Genomic DNA, 23,691 nt, shown 5'->3' with positions numbered 1-23,691 from the left:
CTCTCCAACAGAGAGGGCTGTGTTTTCCCTAATACATTCCTTTTTGAACCCACTTGTTAGTCAAGCGTTGTGCACACTAACTACAAAAAGGACCCTGTGTCTGGGGCATAAATTACTCTTCTGTGCCACTGTCTTCCAGCACCCCCCAGTTATGGATTACTTCGTTCTCGACTTGACAGGAACATAATTAGAACTGTTGATGAAATCTACCAAATTGTTCCTCCGTGGCCTCAGTGGTCAGGAAATTTGGCTGAGTCGTATTTGTCACCGACGTGGAGGCTCTAAACACTTCATATTAACTATGTTATTAATGTGCTCATGAATTGGTAACACTTGAAGTGAGCCCGGCCCTAATGGCACCTTGCAATGAATACATTGTAGAGCCGCATTAAAAGTTTCAGCAGGGAAGAAAATGCTAATAAAATTCCCGAGTAGATGTGTGTGTGTGTTTTGTCGGCGCATTGATGCTTTCATTTTAAAACATGGCCTTTTTGCAGGCCTTTACCGAGGCCACGGTTTTTGTATTATTGAGTTTGCTGCTATTTTAGTCACTGCTCTGTACCGTAAATCCTCCACAAGGTGAGAAGGCGGTGAAGTAGGGTGGGTAACAGTGAGGCTTTCTGGAGTGAGACAGGTCTGTGTTCAAACTGTGACTTCCTCACGTATTAGCCGTGAGCTCAAACATGCCGCTTGACCTTGTTCTGCCTCATTTTCCTCATCAGTAAAATGGGCGTAGCGGAGTTGTGGGGAATTAAGTGGAACATTTCTGAAAAACTCTAGTACAGTGTTTGGTTAGTGTCAGTGAATGGCCCCCTTAGAATGGTGACGGTGCCAAGGATGGTGATGATGACGATGGTAATGAACCCCAGCGCAATCCCTCCTGTCCTTGGAGGTGTCTTCTTGTATACGCATGTGTGGTCACTGATATGTTCCAGTGTGGCAGGAACTCTGGTGTTCTTGGTTATAGTATTGGAGAAAGGATACATTTCACAGGTTAATATCAAACAAGTCATTGATTGGACTTGTTTCATTCCATGGTCATTCTATCAATGTGATTCATATTTACTGAGACAGCTTCATCTTCTGTTAAGTGTCATTTAGGCATGTACCTATTTCCATTGTTTTTCCTCTCTTTTACAAGGACCTGAGCCCCTTTTATGTGTGCGTATTACATATTAAATAGGATGATCCTTAATGCTGCGTTTATATCCCGAACCATGGGATACCAGGAAGTTGACAAATGTTCACTGAGCTGCGTACCACAATCAGCTGTTATAAAAACAATGTAGACTAAGATGGTGGGTTAATAAAAGAGTAAGGATAAATGATGTACCACTGGAGAGAGAACAGCATTTTTTACGTACGACTTCCCGCATCACTGAAAACATAGTAGGGAAGTTATTGGTCACTGAAATACAGCCTTTGGTTTCACCTGTTAATTAGACATGAGAAAAATGTAAAATATCTTCCTTATGACCTGTTTTTCCTTTGGGGGTTAATGCACTGAGCCTAGGTTTTTCTACTTGTAGAGAATACAAATGCCAATACATATGGAGACAACAAGCGGTCTCTAAAATGTTAAAGAAGAGAGCGTGATGTGCGTGTGTGTTCACTCATACCTCCTCCAGCCCCAAGAATAATTAGATAATTTTGTTGAGAGGGCACATGCATTCCTTTGTCTTAAACATTTATAAAGATTTTACTATTGCTAAATACTTTGAATAGTAATCCTCTGATGTAGGCATTATAAGCATCCCCACCTGGCAGATGTGAAAACATAGGTCAGGTGGGGCCCCTGGGTGGCTCATTTGGTTGTGTCTGCCTTTGACTCATGTCATGATCCCGGGGTCTTGGGGTTGAGCCCCAGCATCGGCATTGGGCTCCCTGCTCAGCGGGGAGTCTGCTTCTCTCTCTGCCCCTCCCCCTGCTCATTCTTTCTCTCATTCTCTTTCTCTCTCTCAAATAAATAAATAAAATCTTAAACAAAACAAAACATAGGTTAGGTAACGTGGCCTCCATTTTCCAAAGCATACCTTTCTTCGGGGAAGGAGGCACTTCAAAGAAAAATCCAACCAACCAAACAAACAGAAAGCAGGTAAAAACACCTTTACATTAAGGTATTTTCAGAGTTTTAAGCCCAAATCAACCAAAGACACAACTTGTCTATCCTTAAATTTGCAGAATATAGATAAAAATTTGGCTTTGTCACATAGCAAAAGAATCTGTTTCCTTCATAGCTAAGAGGGCTATAAAGGTCTCAGGCTCCTGCCCAACTCTCCTCCGTCTGGGAAATAGCCCCCAAATTCAAACTCTGGTTCTTTCTTGGGAATGAGAGATGTTCCATCGTTGTTAATTTCAACCAACAAAGACTTAAGGTTTAAGTAGAGAATAATGAGCAACAAAACAGTGGAAGATGATTTGTGTAAGCACAATACTAAGAGCTAGAGATGTAAAGAGAATGCAAAAGTTCATATTTTTTCTTGATCATGTCCCCAGTTTTCAGCCTATGAAACGCTGTCCATCTTTCAAGGCCCTTCTCCAATGCTACCATATCTATAGTCTTTCTTGCTTCCAGTTCTATTTGGAATTAACCTTCCCCTTCCCCAATTTCCCTTAGCATTTAACTTGTATTTATGGTTATTTATATGAATCTATTATTCCCTACTTGATTGTGAGTGACCAGGTCTCATTTACTTTTCACATTCTCCATACATCCAACCTGACGCTGTAGACACAGCTGTATACGCTTTAATTCATTTATTCATTTGACCAGTTGGTGAAACAGAGTAATACACAAAGAGTCAATTTAAGAAAGGCTGAGTGTCAAATGGCTTATGCGAAATAAGTTCCATATTAAGCAAGAGGGAAGAAAAACTATGGAGGGCTAGAGAATTTTAAGAAAATTCACCTCACTGCAAGGAAATAGTATTATTATTCATGGGAAGGTTGAATTACTCTAGGTCATGCAGTTAGTGAGGGACAGAGCTCAGATTTTATCACAGCATTTCCCACAGTTACTGTCAGATGATAGAAATCAAAATAAATACGATGTAACTACAGATCACATTTTAGTAAGTTTAAAAAACCTGCACAGAATAAGGTGAGTGTCTTGTTACAGTAAGAGAGACATTTTAGAGACTTATTTTTACATAAAATCATCAGGCCAGTGTACGACCATGTTCTTTTTAATAACTTTTCCAGTAACAAGATAATGCGTTATCTATTGTAAAATAGTTTGAGAATACAGACCAACAGAAAGAAGAAAATGAAAATCACTGTAGTTCCTTTATACACAGAATTTTACACTATTATCATTTAGTATAAATAGTTCTTCCAAGGTTTTTTATGATCATAACCTGTAAATCTGAGCTGTATTTTTCTTGCAGTTTTGAGGCAATCAATACTTCAATGTCAAGGTCTGTGACAGGCAGTGAGGGTCACTCTCCTTCTGATACAGCTGGGAATGAGAGAACTTAAAGTGCTCTCATGAAAATTCTGCCCCAGTTGTAGATACTGAAGGTGACTGACCAATGGCCACTTGGTCAGTGGATCATTGCAGAGTTTTCCAAGCCATTCTAGAATGAAACTATGGAAAATTACAAAGGGATAATTTCAAGTTCCTTTCTGAACTAAGGACCAGACGCAGTAATAGGATCATTTTGCTGAAGACTCTGGAATCCAGGGGTGCCTGGGGGCCTCAGTCGGTTCAGTGTCTGCTTTTGGCTCAGGTCATGATCTCAGGGTCCTGGGATCAGGCCCCACGTCCTTGTTGGGCTCCCTGCTCAGTGGGGAGCCTGCTTTCCCTCTCCCTCTGCCCTTCCCCCTGCTCATCCTTGCTCTCTCTCTCATGCTGTCTCTCAAATAAATAAATAAAATCTTTAAAAAAGATTAAAAAATAAAAACTTAAAATTTAAAAAATAAAAAAAAAAAAGACTCTGGGACCTGAAATTGGAATTTATGTAGTATGGCCTAAAATTAAGAGTGAGACCTTTGGATTCAGAAACATGAAGCCCCTTACCCTCAGTTTCCTTATCTGTAAATTCGGATCAATAATATTCACCTAAAAGGCTTAATAGTATAAGGATGAAATTAAATCAAGAAATGTTTCTAAACAATTTCCACATGATATCCGATAGTATTCTAATAATGTAATAGCAGTATTATCACTAACCTCTGCTTATCACCTATCGTGACTCCTGAGCCAAGCGGTAAATGGCGCTCGATACAGCCGGCAAGCTCAGATCACACAGCTAGGACTTCCCACTCAAGGTCAGTAGGTTTGCGGGCATGCGTTATTCCACACCATGCATTTGATTCTGATACTACAGCTCACTGTATTATTTGTTTACAAATCCAGATAAATGTGTTGTACCAGATTGTGCTTTAGCCAATGTGCGTTGACTTACCGATTGCACACCGTCTGTATGTCTCTGTGCATGTGTGTGTTTTTTCCTTAAATGTTTGCTTAGATCATGGTGACTTGAACACTTTATCATTAACTCTCAGCTTAAATTCAAAGTAGCTCTATCTGCTCCCCCTTTACATCTCAACATAGGAGAATATTTAGGTTAATCTTGCTGCTCTCTAGTTTGGTTAGCAAGGGAAATAGAAAAAACTTGAGTGGGAGTTTATGCTCCCGGCTGTCTGCTACAGAATTGACATCGATTGACCCTTCGACTGAGACAATAGGTTGGCTCCCTTGGTTGGGAAGGAAGCCACAGAAGAGCTAATGGATTCTGTTTGAATCTGGGACTTAGTTGGTAATGGGAGACCCATCTGCCTACAACTATGTACCTTTCAGTACTGGCCTCAGGACACTGTACCGTTATGTTTCCAGAGGGTCCTTGTTAGGATGCTGATGCCAAGGCAATATATTACTTTAAGTCTTCCTCTATCTAAAAAGCTTTCTAGAGTATATGCAACCTCACTGAGGTCACACAGCTATTTGAGGGCAGAGACTGGATTGAACCCAGGGCTGCTTAGCTCTACCAACTGTCCATCCTTCCAGCATCAATACAAACCAAACTGACTTGTCTCGTTCTTTATGAGTGTCTCTGTGTTACATTTAATATAACTTGGAATCCACCATCTCAGATTTTCAGGCTGGCTTTTCCTTCGTTCAGTCTCTGAACCATTGCTAGCAAAATCAGAGGCCTCGTTTCCCTTAGATAACACATTGCATTTGCAAAGCTCCTTACACTATGTCTTTGCCTGCATTATCCTACTGACACATACAGCAACGCAATGTGGGTATTATTACCCATGTGCTACTGTGTTCTTCTTACCAGGAGAACCTCTAAGCAGTATTCACGTAGATAAACAGGAGTGGTGGAGCTCGTTCCCACATACTGTTCTTCTGAGGCTCAGGAGAATTTCTCCATTCAAACCTTGCCTTAAAGGGCAGGAAGAATGTACAAGAAGGACTTGTCTCTTGGCCCAGAGCTTTCAGAACTGATCTGTAGGGGTAACCTGACAATAAAGAGAGACTTTTATAAGAAGCAGTCAGATGGATCAAGTTATCAAGAATAGGCCTCCAGGCCACAGTGACAAATTCTGTAGGCTGTTGACCTCCTAAGCCTAGTACAGTCTCTGTCTTCAAGCAGGACCGTATGCAGACAGACATTGAATATATGCTTTTAAAACATTATTCTTCGTTGAGTAAGGTGGGGCAGGTAGACAGCAAACTCAACATGGTTCATGGTTTGTTACTTGCCGTCTTCATTTCACAGACAAAAATGTGTTACAGCCATCATCATAAGACTCTAGTTCAGTAACTCGTGTGCCTTCCGCACCCCTTATCTGGAGCATATGCGAGTGGATGCTTGTGTTTGAAATGATGACTCACAGTTAATCATTATAAGAAATAGGCTTCCCACTTCATAAACTCTAGGAAAGACTGTTTTCTTTTCTAAACATTTAAATTACTCAGCCATTTTATGCATTAAAACCCAATTATAACTTAGTATGTTGGAGAATTTCAAAAGCCATTCCCCGCAGCATCTGTGCCTAAGACTACATTTTATCATTCAGTTGTTCAAACTCTAATACAGGGTTTTACAAAAAAAAAAAAAAAGAAGAAGAAGAAGAAGAGGAAGAAGGAGAAAAAGAAGCTTAAAACACAGAGAATCACGGGACAAGACCTTGGCATTGCTCCCTAAAATGGCAGTTCTTGAGGAATGTGGGGCAAGGAATCTTGTTTCCCAGCTGCTTTGGATTTCGCTCCACTGCTAGGTGTACATATGGTTCTATCAGAAAAGGGATAAAGAAGAGAAGCGTCTTGCAGCTGGGAGCCTGTAAAGCTCCAGCCAGGCTCATTTTGTAAAGGGCGTATCCATAGCGAATGTGGTCATTGTAATGGAGGGCAGTGGATAAGTAGCAAAAGTTGGGAATATTACTTTAATGCTTTTTACTTTTTCTTTAATAAAGCCTACAGCACCTGGGTATAACGAGGCAGTCTTTCTCCGCACCTGCTTAGCTTCCCAGATCAGACTGGACTCGGTGTGTTCAGGGTGGTGTGGCCATTGACAAAACGTCACAGATCTGTGTGTCATCCTTGTGCGGGCGCCATGCTAATCCTCTCTGTATCGTTCCTATTTTAGTATATGAGCTGCCGAAGCAAGCACAACTGCAGTGGTTTTTAAACTACAGGTGATGAAATCACAGTCCACTAGCCAGTAGTTTTGCATTTTCCTGAGAAATCACTTACAGTCCAATGCCTTGAACCCCGTAAAGAAAGCTTGCATTCCCACCAGAAACTGGGTGGCTCTAACATTCCAGATGAGAAGATGAGCAAGTCGGTTGAATTAGAAAACCTCAAAATTCGGGAAGAGCTGAAATTCAATGTATTTGTCAGCCTGGAAAAGAAAATGGAAATAAGATTAGTGATTTAAATTTCTTAAAAAGAATGTGTTTTCTTTTGTGTTTTTCCTCCTGGCACTAGAGCCAAGCCATATCCAAGTAACTATAGTAAGATATGGAATCTTACTATAGGGAAATAAAAGAATGACTCTCCAACATCCCCAGTGCAATCATGATATTGACATCTCCAAAAATCACCAGAGAGACATACAATTAGTTTCTTTCTAAGCATAAAAGAAAAAACACAAGGAAATCATTGCTACTGCTTGGGAATATTTTATATAACCTTATATGCAACAGTACTGTGGCCCTCTTTCTCTAGCTACCAATATAAATCAAACAATTGATTTCATCATTGTAAATACATTAAATAGTAGAATAATTGGCTAGTAGAGTTGAAAGGGATCTTTGCATTCAATCCTATTCCCACCTTTCACAGATCAGAGACATGGTTCTCAGGGAAAGATGGGAGTTATCCAGATAAGGGGGATGCTGGGACAGAACTCCAGGTACTCTGGTGTTTATCTAAGTTTCCCATCACATTGAGTTTAAGAATTGAGGGGTGAGAGGGAATCAAAAAGCTAGAAGGTGAAGATAGGAGCCAAGACCCTCTTTCCCTTCTCTATGTGGGTTGACTCCTCTTTAGTCTCACCAACAACTCAAGTGAGCAAGCAAAACTACTAGATGGCAGCATTATATTTAAAGTTGGTCTCAAATCAGGCTAGTATCTTCTACGTGGAGCCTAAGTTAAGAGAAATGTCTGGGGTTGTGTGCCTTCTTTTAGATCTGGCAGATTGTATTAAGGTTCCAAATGATACTGAGATTTGCTCAGTAAAGTCTTACTTGTCAATAGCTCCTCTTGTTGGATATTTAAAGTTCAAGAGCTTTGTTTGCTTTAGTTAAGTGCTCTGAAGTGTTTCAGCAGCGATTGGGCCATTTATATAAACAAATGGAGGAACACACTGATAATCCATGATACCCGGAAGCAGCCTCAGCCTAAGGAGTAGCGTAAATCCTTGATGACTTAAAGATAAGCCTTCCCCACACCTGCATAATTCACTTTATTAAACAACAAGTGTGTGCCAATGGGTTTGGTTGGCTGAAGAGGGAAGGACTGCGGAAAAAAATATTTACTACTTTCAATACAATCTTTCTTTTCTTTTTTTTTTTTAAGATTTTATTTATTTGTCAGAAAGAGAGAGAGAGAGAGCACACACAAGCAGGGAGAGTGGCAGGCAGAGGCAGGCTCCCTGCTGAGGAAGGAGCCCTAGGCATGTGTGACTTGATCCCAGGACCCTGGGATCATGACCTGAGCTGAAGGCAGACGCTTAACCAACTGAGCCACCCAGGCATCCCACAATCTCTCTTTCTTTAAATTTATTAATGTGTAAGCCTTTTGCTAAGAAGTGCAGTTACAACCTTGATACCATTCTTTGTTTTCAAGTGATAAATTTTCTTTTGTTATTCATCATCTTTTTTCTACACTTGAGGTGATTTTAATTGGGTTTGTTTAAAATTGGTTTCCTCCAAGTGTTAGTTATTTTATATAATTTGTCATCCATTTAGACTTTTAGAGAGTATCATTATTTCATAAGGAAACTCCATTTTAGAAATGCGGCATAGGTTGAAATTCACTATCAAGTAATGTCAACCTCAAACGACTCTAAAAAGATACATCTCTGTCTTTATAGAGAAAGTAAAATGATCCCAGTCTGACATTCTGTGACTTATTATGCCAGAGTTTCCAAAGATGGGTGTGTTTGTGCCACACACATTTTGAACTCCTATCCTGCTTACCCTCAAAGATAGGGAAAGCAGATTTCATGAAATCATTAAGGAGAGAATCCGTAGACAAAGAGAGGAATACTTCTAAGGGAAAGGGAAGACAAGCTTTCATGAATGGAGTTAGCACTTGGCATAGAATTTTAAATTAGCAAGCTCTTACCACTTTCTCTGCCCCCTCATCTGTGACACCTTGTCCTCTTGCCACCAGTTATAAATATCAGGTAATTTATTTACCCTAACAAGTCTGGGTGGCTAATTGCAAAACCATGTATTGTCTAGAAGAAGCTTGAGCCAAATGCTGGATGTACGCGGCAGAGAATCTCAGAGCAACTGAAACGCCTGCTGTAGACTAACACGTGTTGGTTCACCCAAGAACTTGAGAACGCTCCTGAATTCTTGAATGATTGCCTAGAGTCCAGAGGCTTACTGGCATGGGAACTTGAACTGAAAAAAAAAAAAAAAATAGAAGATGGTATGTCCTACATAGAATCTTCATGTCATCATTAGGATGAAAGGCAGTTTGTTCTGACATAAGACAGAGAGGAAATGAGAAGACATTAGCTTTGGTTTTTCCTGCAGTTTATATCAGCTTTAATAAGTTCTTTCTTCTCTTTTCCTCTTGCATTCATCGCTCCATATTTTGAATATCTTGCCCCTTAAGTGTTTTAATGTCTTTCAAGAGGAATGAAAGAATAAGCTATAAAACTTCAGGAAGGAATTGGATTAAAATCGGATGGATTCTCATCTTACCTTGACTCTGGAATGTGTCGTGAGAGCTAGAGAGAAATGGTGACACGTGACTGCCAGGCAAACGGCAAAGAGGGGTTGGCAAAGGATTTTAAGAGCTGTAGTCTGGAACGTGAGAATTTCCTTAAGGCTTTCTTTCTCAATTAAAGTTTTACCAGGCTGTGCTCTTACACTTATTAAATTTGGGTGCAGCTACGTCTCTTCCCCAGAAGAAACTGCTATTTCTCTCTCCCAGGTGAAACGAAGAACTCTTTTCTTCTCTCTGCCACATACCCCCATCATTTCCTATACATTTTTCTTTTTTTTTTTTAAGATTTTATTTATTATTTGACAGAAAGAGACAGCGAGAGAGGGAACCCATGCAGGGGGAGTGGGAGAGGGAAAAGCAGGCTTCCCGCTGAGCAGGGAGTCCGATGTGGGGCTCGATCCCCGGACCCTGGGATCACAACCTGAGCCGAAGGCAGATGCTTAACGACTGAGCCACCCAGGCGCCCCACCTTTACATTTTTCTATTGCTTGGTGAAAATGGGAACTTTTATTTCTAACCTTTTATTGTTTGTTTTCACTCCACATTCTGCGGATGTCTTTGCTTTTCTGTAGAGCTGCATACCATCTTTTCTTTTCGGGTCAGTGTTTGAAGTGGTAGGGCATGCCAGTCCCTCTCCGACTGATTTTCTAGAAGGTGTTGCATCTCTGTATTAAACATCATTCATGGTAACTAAGCACATCTACAATTGGCAGAATCGTATAATTGGAGTAATGAGCTGAAAAACAGTATAAAAGAAATAAAAACACTTAATAAAACTCGTTTTAATCAATTCAACAACAATAACAAATTATTAAATACCCACTAGGTGCTAAGAGCCATGATGAGTACTACAAGAGAGAAAATAATAGAAAAGAAGGCCCAGCCTTTGCCCTGCAGGCACTTCATCTTATGAAAGTCATGCTTATAAGGCAAAGGACAGTACCACAAGGCAGAATATGATTTGGGCATAAGAAATTTGCTAGCAACATTAGCATAAAGGAGGGACGGGGTGGGGGGAGGGGGTTCTGGCTGGCTCTGTTGGTAGAGCATGTGACTCTTGGTCTCAGGGCTGTGAGTTTGAGCCCCATGTTGGGTACAGAGATTACTTGAAAATAAAATCTTTAGAAAAAAAAGGAGGGACCAATCTTTTGGGTGAATGGAAGAAAGCCTCTTAAAGAAGGAGATATATGTGAGACTTTAAGGAATAGGTAGCATTTTAAATAGTTTCTGTTTCCTTGGTTTTCCTCCTTGTTATAAGGTAGTAAGTGCTCATTAAAGAAAAAAATCAGAATATACAAAGAAATCGAAAGAAAATCATTTAAAAACGCCACTCCTGATGCAGGATGACTGCTGTGAACATGGGGCAGTTAGAACACGGGCTGGGAGGCAACTGCCCGTGGAACTAAGTGCTGGACATCAAATGTCCAGTGTGTCCTGACCTCTCTCAGACTTCCGGGGGCTCTTCCAGAAGTGTTCACGCCAAGCCAGGTGATGGAGGCTTCTGCCTCTGTGATTTTCTGTTCCTTGTTACAATATTTATTAATGCCCGGTAGACAGTCTCATCTCTCTGCCAGAAAAGGTGAATGAGCAACGATGAAATGCCGTTAGCACTTCTTGTCAGTATTTAAATGTAATAGTCTATCAATCCATTAATTGGTAATTAAAGGACAAAAGCATCACTTCATGCCCCCCATGAATGACACCAACTTTCCTTCTTCCCAAAAAGCTGTTTCAGGAGGCTTTAGTGGGATGAGTATAAGGTATTTCTTCTAACACTTTTGTTGTTTAAAAATGCTTTTGTTTCATTTGAGGTGTGAGGAAATGTGCTAACCTTGTCTTCGTTGGTGCAACAGTGCAGAAATGATAACTGTATATACATTTTTTTTTTTACATAAAAATAGAGAGGAGCAGGAAGGAGAGAGACAACTTATTTAAATCCTGAATACAGTCAGACCTCATATGCATTGTTAAAAAAAAAAAAAAGCCCTAAAGAATTGCATATGGATTAGAGGGATGAATATTCTATTATTTCAGTCTGTTCTGCTGATCTTCTTATTGTGACTTTGTGCTTCAGAAATCTGCTAGGAATTTGGCTTTGCCGTAGTAGGCAGTAATTTTAAATGTGTATCAAGCACTTGATAGTGTATGATTTGCGTGCTGTTGCATTCCTATTCCCTAAATTTTCCACCAATTTATTACTTTTTTCATACTGTTTTAATATTTCAGGATGATGAATATATACAGCATCATTAAAGGTAAATAAAAAATGCATGAAATTAAAAAATGGAATATTAGATGTTTCTTTGCTGTAATCCCCCGGCCCAATTGGAATGAAATGTCTCTGTTCTATCAAGTAATCCCTAAACATGATTAGGAACCTGGGAGTGTCCACACAGCCCACATAATATTTGTATCATCTAAGCCTATTTATGTAAGGTTTGAGTAAAAGTTGTTATTAGAAGACCTATAAACCCATTTTACAATTCTGAAAGATATGCTTGCCTCTTAATCTTTTCTACCTTTATTATTTTTGCTGGAGTTGATGACAACGTGTTCTTAATTCGTTTTTCAGAATGCTATTACTCTACATAGTCTTCATACTTGGATGATACATTGGCTCTTCTATTGAAATACATTTTAAAGACCAAGGATTGAGTTCAGCGGTTCATTTGCGTCGTGTCGCTGTTTTTTTCAATATTTATAAGAAGGAGAAGAGTTAGTTTCATAGGTCTGTCACAACTTCCAATCATTCCCTGTGTGTCCAGGGCAAATTTCCCCAAAGTATTTCTTCTTTTATGGAAGTTGGCTCATATTATATTGATGCATTAAGCTCCTGGGTTTTTTATTGTTTTTTTTTTTTCTTTAATAAAAACAGTTTGCACTGTGTGATGCTTCGCTACAATATTGTTTAAATTTAATTTTGATTTTTGAACTAAAGAAAGCAGTGTTTTGTAAAGAGAATATATGAACATAAGATGACCAAAAATTGTTTTCCCTAAGTCTTGATCTATGCCCCACATTCTGTTAATGACTTCTTTGGTGGAAAGATATCCTTCCTTTATTAGCAAATCTTCAGTGTTTGCCCTGTTTAAAGGCCTCTTTCCAGGGAGAAGTTTCTCAGAACATCTTAAAAGTCATGTGTAATTCTTTTTTTCTCTTCCTTCCAATTAGGTTTTAGTGGATACCAGGCTTTTCTTAACCCAGTTGAGTTCTTTTAATCGTGCAGATACTGATCTAACAATTGCATGCAAACACTCTTGAATTTCAGGGAAGTTCACCAGTTACGATCCGATTCCAGATACTTTAAAGGATCAGGACATTTTTGTTTCCTTTAATGTAGTATTCCTTATTTATTTTTGGCTTACACACAAAAGACAGTTTTTACTGTTTCACTGCCTAGCCAAAATCATGAAATGTGAAGATTGACAGCTCTTAATTAATTTCACAGTTAGGAAGTGTGTTAAATGACCACTGTTTCCAATGAATACTCACCAGTGTGGTATATTTTAAAACCATGTTTCAGACAGCACCTTACGTGGTAAGAGCTTTTAAACCTTTGCTGCTGTTTTGGCAAGTTAGCTCTGATAGCTAAGACGAATCCTAGTAGTTCGCGGCATTCCCTTGGCCTCCATGTAGGTTCAGTTTGGGCTGGCTTTTCCTCCAAGCGCCAGGTTTGAGCGGAGAGGCCTGGTGTTGTTCTTTTACACTTTGCAAGTCTGCCATTTGGTACACATGCTGTCAGCAATTGTAGAAATTGTCCTCTGCGAGCCAGTTTCTGTGTGTTCGTTACTTATTTTGCAAAGAAAATAATGCCGGCGAATGACATATGGCCCATATTCCCCAAGCTGAACTTGACCCCTAGGAAAGCATTTAAAAGCTGGGAGGGGGGGTGGAGGAGGGAAGTTTTAAATAGTCCACACACTTCTGCTAGAAAATCAGCAGCGAGCATGTGATTTCATAATGGTCGTGTGACAGGGCTGCCCCATTGTGTTCAGTGCATCAGAAATCTGAGCCTCCTGCTACCAGCTGTGCCTGACCAGACCCGCGTGTCCTGGGTTCATTGGCAGATCTGCTGTGTGGCAACTGCCGCTGGGTGGGGGGGCCCCCAGGTGCGGCACAGCGAGGGAGGCCTGAGCTGGAGGGGGTCCTGCTCCCAGGGCAGGTGGCGGGAGTGGCCTAGTGTGTGTGTGTGCCTGTGGGAGCATAGACACACACCCCCAGAGAAGAGGGAAAATCTGCACCCCTAGCCTGGAAAATATCCGGACTAGTATGTGGTCTGTGCCATTCCTCCAAGCGCTTTCAAATAATGCTGAAAGGAGCAAAGTAGAGAGTGGCCTATGGCTTAGAAGTCAGCCTTTGTATTTCCCATCTGTGCAACCCTGGACCACTTACTTCACGTCTCCTGCCTCAGGCACCTCATTTGTAAAATCAGGATAACAATATTATCTACTTCCAAGGATTAAATAAAATAATCCTTTTAAAGTGCTTAGCCTGGCACATAGTCAGCACTCAACAATATTACCATTTGTGAAGCCCTCCTTTGCGGATGTGCAACGCTTTCCTTTTATATATGGAGAAACTGAGGCTGTAAATCATGAGCTCACCTAAGACCACTTGGCCAAGAATAGAATTCACGTTTCCTGGCTTTCATGCTATTATGCTAACCACTAATCTATGCCTCTTCCCTGCATCAAGCCCTTAACATTCCTATTCTTGATTAAAGCAAGGCACGGCAGGGGTGAGGGGTGGGGGTGGGGGGGCAAGGATTTAAGAAAATAATGGTAAGAAATAACCTCATAGAGATGAACTTAATCTATTGTAGCTCATCCTTGAAGCTGATCATATTTGAAATTTTAAAAAAACACACACACACGCACAGTATGTTTTTAGTCAGTATCTCCCCACATCTAAAATTATCAGATTTTTAAAATATAAGTTTTATGTTCTTGGTAAAATTGGAGAGTTTTAGAAAATAATTATTTTTGGTAACTCTGTGGAGTCTTGTATGCTTCTGAAACTATCCACAGGCATTTAAACGGGCTCTGAGCCTTGGGCAGAATAAGGTAGAGAAATGTTTACAGTTCATAGTTGTGAATGCACGCTGGAGTATTTTGCCTTAAGCAATACAGAAACTCCTGGGATAAGCAAAAAGCACATTTTCAAAGTGAAACAGACTGAAGAAAGTAGCAGAAATATTACATGGTAGGGTTGAAAATCGTGTATGAGGCTGGATTAAAAAGCAGAGACAATGAGGAATCTTTATGCTTCTTCTATTAATAATGAGTTGTGTCTACATTCACAAATGAGTTTGCAAATTAATATTTGGAGTTGGCTAAACAACTGGTTATTAATTTTTTGAGAAGAAAAAAAAGTTAGATTTGCCAGTTACTTGAGTGATTTTGACACGCAACTCCCCAAACAAGCAAACAAAACTGTTTGTGTATACAGGCATAGTATAATTCAGCACTCTCTAGGTTGTGAATTTCATTCTACAGATGGAATTCCCATCCAGCCCCCAAACAAATACTAAATATAAGCACAGGTCTGCGGCTCATGTCCACAGCACAGTCAGGCTGCTAATTCAGTTTGATGGCCGTATATGGCCCAGTGGTCTGGGAGGTATTGTGATGGGCAGAGCAGGAGCTCTTTTGTTGTTGTTTTTTGTGGGGGTTTTTTTGTTGTTGTTTTTGGTTTTGGGGGGTTTTTTGTTTGTTTGTTTTTTTCCATCACCAAAGAGCAAAGCCTTTTGGGCACATTAGCACTACTTTCAGCAAGTAATGCAAAATGGGAAATAATTGGGTTGAGGAGCTCCTGGGATATTAGTGGTGCTGTGGGCAGGAAAGCAGGCATTGGAAAATAAATGACAAATTAGTCTGCTTAATCTCTTTATTGTGAATCAGATGCCACGCAGAGGTTCATAATACATTAATAAACACCAGTTAATGCAACTGAGATACTATTCCTCAAATTCGCAAGAGTGGTAAGAATTTTTTCCTAAGGGAGTGAACATGTTTACTGAATGATTTTCTCCCTCCGTAAGTCGGACTTTGTGTATAAACCCAGGTAACTAATAATAACCGTTATATGTGTATAGAGCTGAAGTGTTTATGGACAGTGTCATTGGTGTCAACATGTGTGAGCCTCACGAGGACATCCCTGGGAGGGACAAGTTCTTCTATTTCCCCATTTTACAGACGGGCCACCTGAGGAGTTACATGACCTACCAAATGGTGCTCAGTGTTGGTCAAAAAAAGACTTGGCAATCAGAGAAAGACAATTATCATATGATCTCACTGATATGTGCAATTTAAGAAACAAGGCAGAGGATCATAGGGGAAGAGAGAAAAAAATGAAACAAGACAAAATCGGAGAGGGAGACAAACCATAAGAGACTCAGGAAACAAACTGAGGGTTGCTGGAGGGGGAGTGGGATAGGGGAATGGGGTAACTGGGTGGTGGACATTGGGGAGGGTATGTGTTGTAATGAGTACTGGGTATTATATAAGACTGATGAATCACAGACTTGTACCCCTGAAACAAATAATACATTATATGTTAATTGAATTTAAATTAAAAAAAAGATCTGGATCTTGATTTTCTGGCTTCAAAACTTGTGATCTTGCTACCCCATTGCTCTACCTACTTACAGTCAAAATCTATATATTAGTATAACTCCATATAATGTACACTCTGATGTCCTCTGAGTTATCCATTTTAATCAAATTCCATAATATTACATATATGACTAAATTCCAAAATCTTACAAAGTTCCCGACATTACAAAGACTGCCCTTACATGTCCCCTTAGTACTGAGGACACAAAGGAGTCTCATGACATTTTACATATGGAAACTCAGACATACAGACGGCACACCGGAGCCAGTTAGCATCCAGAAGGATCGCTAACCAGACTTGCCAAGGTCAGTTCTGTAGGTGCTCTGACTTTTAGCTGACCTTGTGTGCTTGACAGAGCAGCAGCGAGTTGTGGGCTTTCTGCTTTAGCATCTCCAGAACAGGAGGCAGCCATCAAGCCTCGCAGGATCTGTCGGTGACTGGACATCTTTACAATAATCCTATCCACCTTGGCTGTTCCTCTAGCTTATACGGCACAACGCTTAACAGGGAACCGTGCAGCTGTGCAGTGTTCCTTTGTCCTAGTAAACATGAGGCTTTGTACTTATTCTAATACTTGTAATGAGAAGGATACTTTTGTCTGTCGAGCCTTTTTTATCCTCGTTTCTGTCAGCCTGGTCCTCATTGCTGTATGGCATAGAAAACGGGCACTTAATTTATGCTTATTGGTCAGTTGATCAGAGGGCTTTGGCTAACCACAGCCCCTCTTATTTGTTCACACAAAAGCATCTGCCCCGTTGTCAATTAGGATATGGCCATGATAGTAATGGGAAAGAGATGGTATCTGGCCAAGATCATGGAGAGGAAGGAGTAGATTTAAAAAAATGTACAAGGAACACAGATTATAGAAATTAGACTTATATTTGAGCCGGAGTTATCAAAATGTATTTCTGAAATCGGACGCATTCAGGGTGATATGGCCTGTCAAAATGTATTTCTAGGAAAGAAAGACTGATTGTTCATACCAGGAAGACCAATCATGGTACATGGTGAAGAATGCCCAAAGCAAGCACCTGTCTCCTTGCTCTACAGCATCTAGGAATGCAGTGCCTATGTGGTCAGAATGGTTGCTCTCTTTGTTGCCTTGCTTATTATGTAATCTGCTGTACAAAGAGCTCAGAAGAAATTGAGGGTCAATGGCCCCCCAAAATAAGTTAAGTAGAAACACCATCCATTCAGTGCTCATGCAAACGTGAACTTTTTTTATAATTTGGTTTCTGCAAAGCACTTAAATGTACCCATTTGGTGTTTTCAGATAAAAGCAAAATGTTTCCTATTATTTCTAATGAGCTTTAAAGAAACCTATTAAAAACAGACAAGGGAAAAATCATGGATTTGGTTTCTTTATATAATCTCTCTCTTCAACATATATTTGAGTCTTCAACTTGATTGTTTCTTTCAGTATCTTCTCTGAGAGTGCAACTTGGAAGCTTCCAGGGTAATTATGCCTTCTACCTTTCTAAGGACAGTCTGCTACTGTTTTCTCTAAATAACCTGTTCTCATGTAATGGATAAACAGTATTACCTCTGTTTTAATGACCCCCTGATTCTACAGTGGCCGGCAGTGTGCCAGAGTCAGCTCCTTGGACTCTGTTTTTGTTCTACATTCCTCAGTACTACGACAAAAACTATTTACGTTTTGCTTGAATAGCTTAAACACCATTTTAGAAGACTTTAGATTGCTTTTGAACATATTTGAATGCATCTTTAGCCATCACTGGGCTTAAAATGGAAACCCTTTTTTCAGCTTATCTGTATTAAACACCTGTAAAAATCAATGGTACTGTATTTTTTTTCTTATAATGCTCTGTTCCTTTAACTAATGCCAGAAATAATGCACAATTTATTCTAGCGTGTTCTTTTCCCTTTGCCTGATGTTCTCCGGTAGTAAGTGGCATAGTGTATAAGAACTCACTTCTGCTGACTTAATAGTAAAATTGCCAGGTTGATGTTGAAATTCAACCAATTGGAGCCTAATCCTCGAGAAGAAATTTGCTGTCTCTCCTACTGATTATCGTCCGTCGTCTTCATAACGAATATGCGGAAAGTTTATTTTATTTTTTGCAAGTGCACGTACTTACATAAATGACCAGTAGGGGAAGTTTGACTTAGCCAGTGACGTTTTTGAGCATTGTTATTTTTCCCTAAAATCAGAAGTCATTACATTCATATTGAAAATATTGAGTGGTTTGTATGAGCTTTATGCCAAACTAAGATTAGTGTGCTGTAGCCCATTACAAATGTAGAAGATTGACCATTTTTTATGAGTTAGAATAAAAAATATGATAATAATGTCTTCTCATCATCATAAAGAGAGATGATAACGACTAAATGAAATATTTATATTATCTCATTTTATTTGATAGGTTCCATCTTCTCCCATACCAAACACTTTCTCAAGAGCAACCGTAGCCTCCCGGTTAAAAAAGAAATCTTTGTCGAATTCAAGGTCTTCATCTGTGTTGCTAATAAATCCAGTAATCCAATATTTTGCTCTCTTTAATTTCTGAAATTGGTTTTGCATCTTAAAATGGAGCCCAGGAGTTTAGTATGTTTTGATCAGGGCTGTGCGTAAAGATGGGTTGTATTTTAGTTTCTATATGGGAACAAATAGGATTATTTGTTCTCAAGTGTTGCTTTTTGGAAAGTGGGCTAATTAGTGAACAAAATTGTGTGTGTGTTGTGTGTATTACACATACATTATTTGTGCCATCTATTACTGACCCATATATTCAGTAGGCCACTTGTCTCTTCATCAACCATGCTATGAGGCTCTCCCTAGCCTGTCTCTTCCCTCATTCACTATCTTGGTATCTTCTATATTCTTGTATACAATCTATAGTCTTCTCAGCTGGACGCTTTCCAGACTTCTCTATTTTCTTTGAGACTTAATACGGAGAAACACTGACATATATGTCACTGCAAAGTCACGTAGGGCTGGCTTTATAACACGGATGCTTTGAACACGTATATCCAGTGGGTGACGTGGCCCCACCATTGCTCTGTTTGTGCGGCCCCAGTCTCATTAAGGTTTCTGAGTTCCCAGGAAGGCCGTTTTCAGGCAGGTGCCTGTGTCACAGGGCTTTCCTGTGACCTGAACTGTCCCCATCCTGTCCTCCATCTCTCTCTCCCTCATTCCCTACACTCATCTGATTGAAGCTGGAGAAAAGAAAAACGATTTGAGGCTTGCCCAGTTTGTCCTGACATAAAGAGATGTTTAGCTCAGTGAAAGGTAGTGGAGGAGAGCCGAGGGCCTGACTGACGTTTCAACAGTGTGTCTGCGGGACTGCCTAGTCCATGGCCCTTCACTCTGCTGCTGGCTGGCTCCCAGAGAGCTCTTGTCTACCATACGTGAGAGGGGTGACAGTCCCTCGGGCTTTGACGCTCCACACCTTGTTAGATCTGCTGACAAAGACACGGTTTTCGGTTTAGCGCTTGTTTTCTGAAGGAGGTGTTCAGGTTTGCTTAAAGCCTGAAGAAAACATTTCTGAGGACTTGTAGCTTTTACGGAGGAAAAAAAAATGCCGTATTTTCTGAACACATGGATTTGCTTTAAATTTTTCTTAAATTTCCAGAAAACATTTTGGATTCAGCACAAAAAGGTTGCAATGGCCCAGTTTTCCTCAAATCCCTCATCTGCCAGACCTCAAATATTAGAAATGTAACTCATCAAACAACTTCCTCATTAAGCTGGTTTTTGTCCCCAAGTCATTTTATTCTGTTTTTTTTTAATGATGATGACCAGAGGCCTTTTTGGTTTTCTTTTATCCTAACAAAGCATCAGACCTTAATTCAGTTCCGGTATCACATTAAAATGTAAAAACAACAAAACAGGAAACAGCCTTGTGTAGTGGGAAGGAGCAGAATTTTAGAGTCAGAGTTAGGTCAGGGCCTTGGTGTAATTAATTATCCTTTGTAAGCCTTCTTGACTTACCATTAACATTTAGAAAGAGAGTTGGGAAGATAGTAACCGCCTTGCAGGGCTGTTGTGAGGATTTAATAATGTAACACAGAAATTTAGCATCACACCTGGTATGTTAACACATACGTAGACATGAAGGCATGTAAACCAGGAGAGCTCCTGGTCTCTCCCAGCCACTTAAGTTTCTTCTCTCCCGCTTCCCCTTCCTCTCTCTCTCTTTTTTTTTTTTTTTTTTAATTTTATTTGACAGAGATAGAGACCTCAAGCGAGAGAGGGAACACAAGCAGGGGGAGTGGGAGAGGAAGAAGCAGGCTCATAGCGGAGGAGCCTGATGTGGGGCTTGATCCCACAACGCTGGGATCACGCCCTGAGCCAAAGGCAGACGCTTAACCGCTATGCCACCCAGGCGCCCCCCCTTCCTCTCTTTTTAACTTGTCTCCTCCTCTCCTTCCCATTTGAGGGAAAAAAAAAAAAAAACAGGAAAAAATCCTTTGACAGAATGATATCAAATGAAGCTTGATGTTATGTGTAATGATGTTATGGACCGAGGTATGGCTAGGTTGGGACTGGGGTCAGGGATAAATAATGTGACAAGTAAACGGTTGCACTTGATTGCTACCAACACAATGCTGAGTCTCCAAATTGCTAATTTTAGATTCACTGAGGATCTCTCATCAACACTCATCCAAGTTTCTAGTTCAGACGGGACTTGTTTTCAGCCAAGTCATTTGTCTTATCCTCGTAAGTGATGGAAGCCCAGAGGTTGTGACACCTCACGTTATCGATGATAACCCATGCTTTAGCTTTTGGCTAAGAATTACACCCCGATATCTGGCATTTTAAGTATTCTGGTCAACAAGGATCCAAGAACTTTTGGGACATATGTGGATCCCTGAGTTGCCACAAAGTGACTTGTCCCTGAAAGGAGTCTCATTTCATCTGCGAGGGCTAGTGTAGGATGAATTCCACATTGGAGAGAGGTTGGTGAGTACAAGTCTAAGATTTCATTCAATGCTAGGCTTCTGAGACCTTTTCATCCCAAAGTAGGAATGTGCCACACGCTCCAGAATCCCCCTGCCGAGCTACGACATTAGTAAATCTCGTTTGTTGTCTACCCTCCTCACATACTAAGCTCATGACTATATTGGGGTTGGTATTACCCTGGCACCTCAAAAGCACTCAGCAGTGGTTAACTATGATTACCTCTTAATGATCCAGGTTTCTTGGGTAATCATTGTTATCTTGGTTCTCTCTCCCCCATCCACCATCTTTGAAAACTGTAATCACAATTCCTCATATATTTTTAAATTTTTCTTAAATTTTAAGAAAACATTTTGGATTCAGAGAGGTGAAGAGTCTTACAGAGACTCCCTGTCTTCTCCCTCTGAGCACAGTTGAGCCCTACCTCCTTCCTGTCCGCTCTCTGGACCACCAACTTCCCCATCCTACATCACCCAAATGAGATACCTGGGTTCCAAAAGAAAAAAAAATCATGCCCCATCCATTTCATGTTTTCCACAGTATATTTTTAAAACTTTTATTCAATTTATTTAAACTAAAAACAAACAACAGTTCACCCGTTTCTTCCCCACCCCACATTTCCTATGACCACCGGTCTATTCTCTGTGTCTATGAGCTTTTTTTTTTTTTTTAAGATTCTACATATAAGAGAGATCATGCAATATTTGTCTTTCTCTCTCCTGACTTATTTCACTTAGCATAATGCCCTTGAGGTCCATCCATGTTGTTGTAAATGGTAAGATTTCATTCTTTTATTTATAGCTGGATTTTTGAATTCTATTGTATATATTGTATATCTCACAGATTCATCCATTGATGGAGGTCTAGGTTGTTTCTGTATCTTACCTATTGTGAATAATGCTGCAATGAAGATGGATGTATCTTTTCAAGTTAGTGTGTCCGTTTTCTTCAGTAAATACTCAGAAGTGGAATTGCTGGATCATATGGTAGTTCTATTTTTCCTTTTTTTTTAAGATTTTATTTATTAATTTGACAGAGAGAAACAGCCAGCGAGAGAGGGAACACAAGCAGGGGGAGTGGGAGAGGAAGAAGCAGGCTCCTAGCGGAGGAGCCTGATGCGGGGCTCGATCCCAGGACCCTGGGATCACGCCCTGAGCCGAAGGCAGATGCTTAACGACTGTGCCACCCAGGCGCCCCTATTTTTCATTTTTTGAAGAACTTCCATACTGTTTCCCATTGCCTGAACCAATTTATATTCCCACCAACAGTGCACAAGGGTTTCCCTTTTCTCCACATCCTCACCAACTCTTACCTCTTCTCTTGTTTATACTAACCAATCTAACAGGTGTGAAGTGATACCTCATTGGGGTCTTGATGTCCATTTCCCTGATGATGAGTGATGTTGAGCATCTTTTTATGTACCTGCTGACCATCTCTATGTCTTCTTTGGAAAAGCGTCTATTCAGAGCATTTGTCCATTTAAAGATTAGATTGGTTGCTTTCTTGCTATTGAGTTGTATGAGTTCTTTGTATATTTTGGATATTAGCTCCTTTTGAGATATATAATTTGCATGATCTTCCCCCATTCCATAGGTTGCCCTTTCACTTTATGGATGGTTTCCTTTGCTGTGCAGGAACTTTTTAGGTTGCTATAGTCCCACTTGTTTATTTTTGCTCTTGTTGCTTTTACTATCAGATTTAAAAGTCATCATACCACCTATGGTTTCTTCTAGGAGTTTTATGATTTCAGGTCTTGAGTTCAAGTCTTTAATCCATTTTGAGTTAATTTTTATTTATGGTATGAGAAAGTGCTCCAGTTTCATTCTTTTGCGTGTAGCTGTCCAATTTTCCGAAAACCATTTATTGAAGAGACTGTTATTCTTGGCTCCTTTGTTGTAAATTAACTGACCAAATATGTGTGGGCTTCTTTCTGAGCTCTCTCTTCTGCTCCATTGATCTGTGTGTCTGTTTTAATGACAGTACCAAACTTTTAAAATTATTATAGCTCTGCAATATAGTTTGAAATCAGGGAGCATGATGCCTCTGGCTTTGTTTTTCTTTCTCAAGATTCCTTTTGGCTATTGGGGGTCTTTTGGGGTTCCATGTAAATTTTAGGGTTAGTTGTTCTAGTTTTGTGAAAAGTACTATTGGTATTTTGGTAGGGATTGTATTGAGTCTAGAGATGGCTTTGGGTAATATGGACATTTTAACAACGTTAATTTGCCAATCCGTGAGCCAGGATATCTTTCCATTTATTTGTATCTTCTTCAATTTATTTTATTTTTTAAAGTATTTGTAATGAAAAAAACTAGGTTGAATAATGGAGACAAATAAGGGTGGAAAATCCAGTTTGCAAACTCAACTTAGTATTTCTAATAGCAAGGTATGACTCCTGAGGAGCACTCCAATATGACTACAAGACTTGAACCCTATCCCAAGAAAAACATTTGAAGAGTTCTGAACCCTAACACAAGGGCAACAACACATTTCTCATAGTAAACTGTGGGATGTCCAATAGCAGCTCCTATACCTTTGCAGGTAGAACAATACCATTAGGCAGTGGAACAATTGCACTAGAATTTTGGGAACTTCTAACTTACTCTCTAAACCAGAAGCTGGTTTACTAATATGCATGTCAAACCCTGACTCAAGGCTGCCATGAACTTGATTGTTAATTGTCAGTTACTGATTATAGGTACCTCCAGCGTGCCTTCAGGCTGAAGAAGTACAGAAATAC

At 40.0% G+C, this 23,691-nt stretch overlaps 1 protein-coding gene and 1 non-coding gene across 4 annotated transcripts in view; one reads left to right on the top strand and one right to left on the bottom strand.

The window, feature by feature from the left end:
• ESRRG (estrogen related receptor gamma) overlaps positions 1-23,691 on the top strand; it is a 605,699-nt gene that overhangs the window by 284,231 nt on the left and 297,777 nt on the right. The window lies entirely within an intron of this gene.
• Positions 6,517-6,623, bottom strand: LOC113268790 (U6 spliceosomal RNA). The gene has a single exon (XR_003321272.1). It is a non-coding gene; the product is annotated as a U6 spliceosomal RNA (small nuclear RNA).

Source organism: Ursus arctos, unplaced genomic scaffold, assembly GCF_023065955.2.
Source record: "Ursus arctos isolate Adak ecotype North America unplaced genomic scaffold, UrsArc2.0 scaffold_2, whole genome shotgun sequence".
Taxonomy (NCBI): Eukaryota; Metazoa; Chordata; class Mammalia; order Carnivora; family Ursidae; genus Ursus; species Ursus arctos.
The sequence above is the reverse complement of the archived record's forward strand: the minus strand, read 5'-3'. Positions and strand labels throughout refer to the sequence as shown.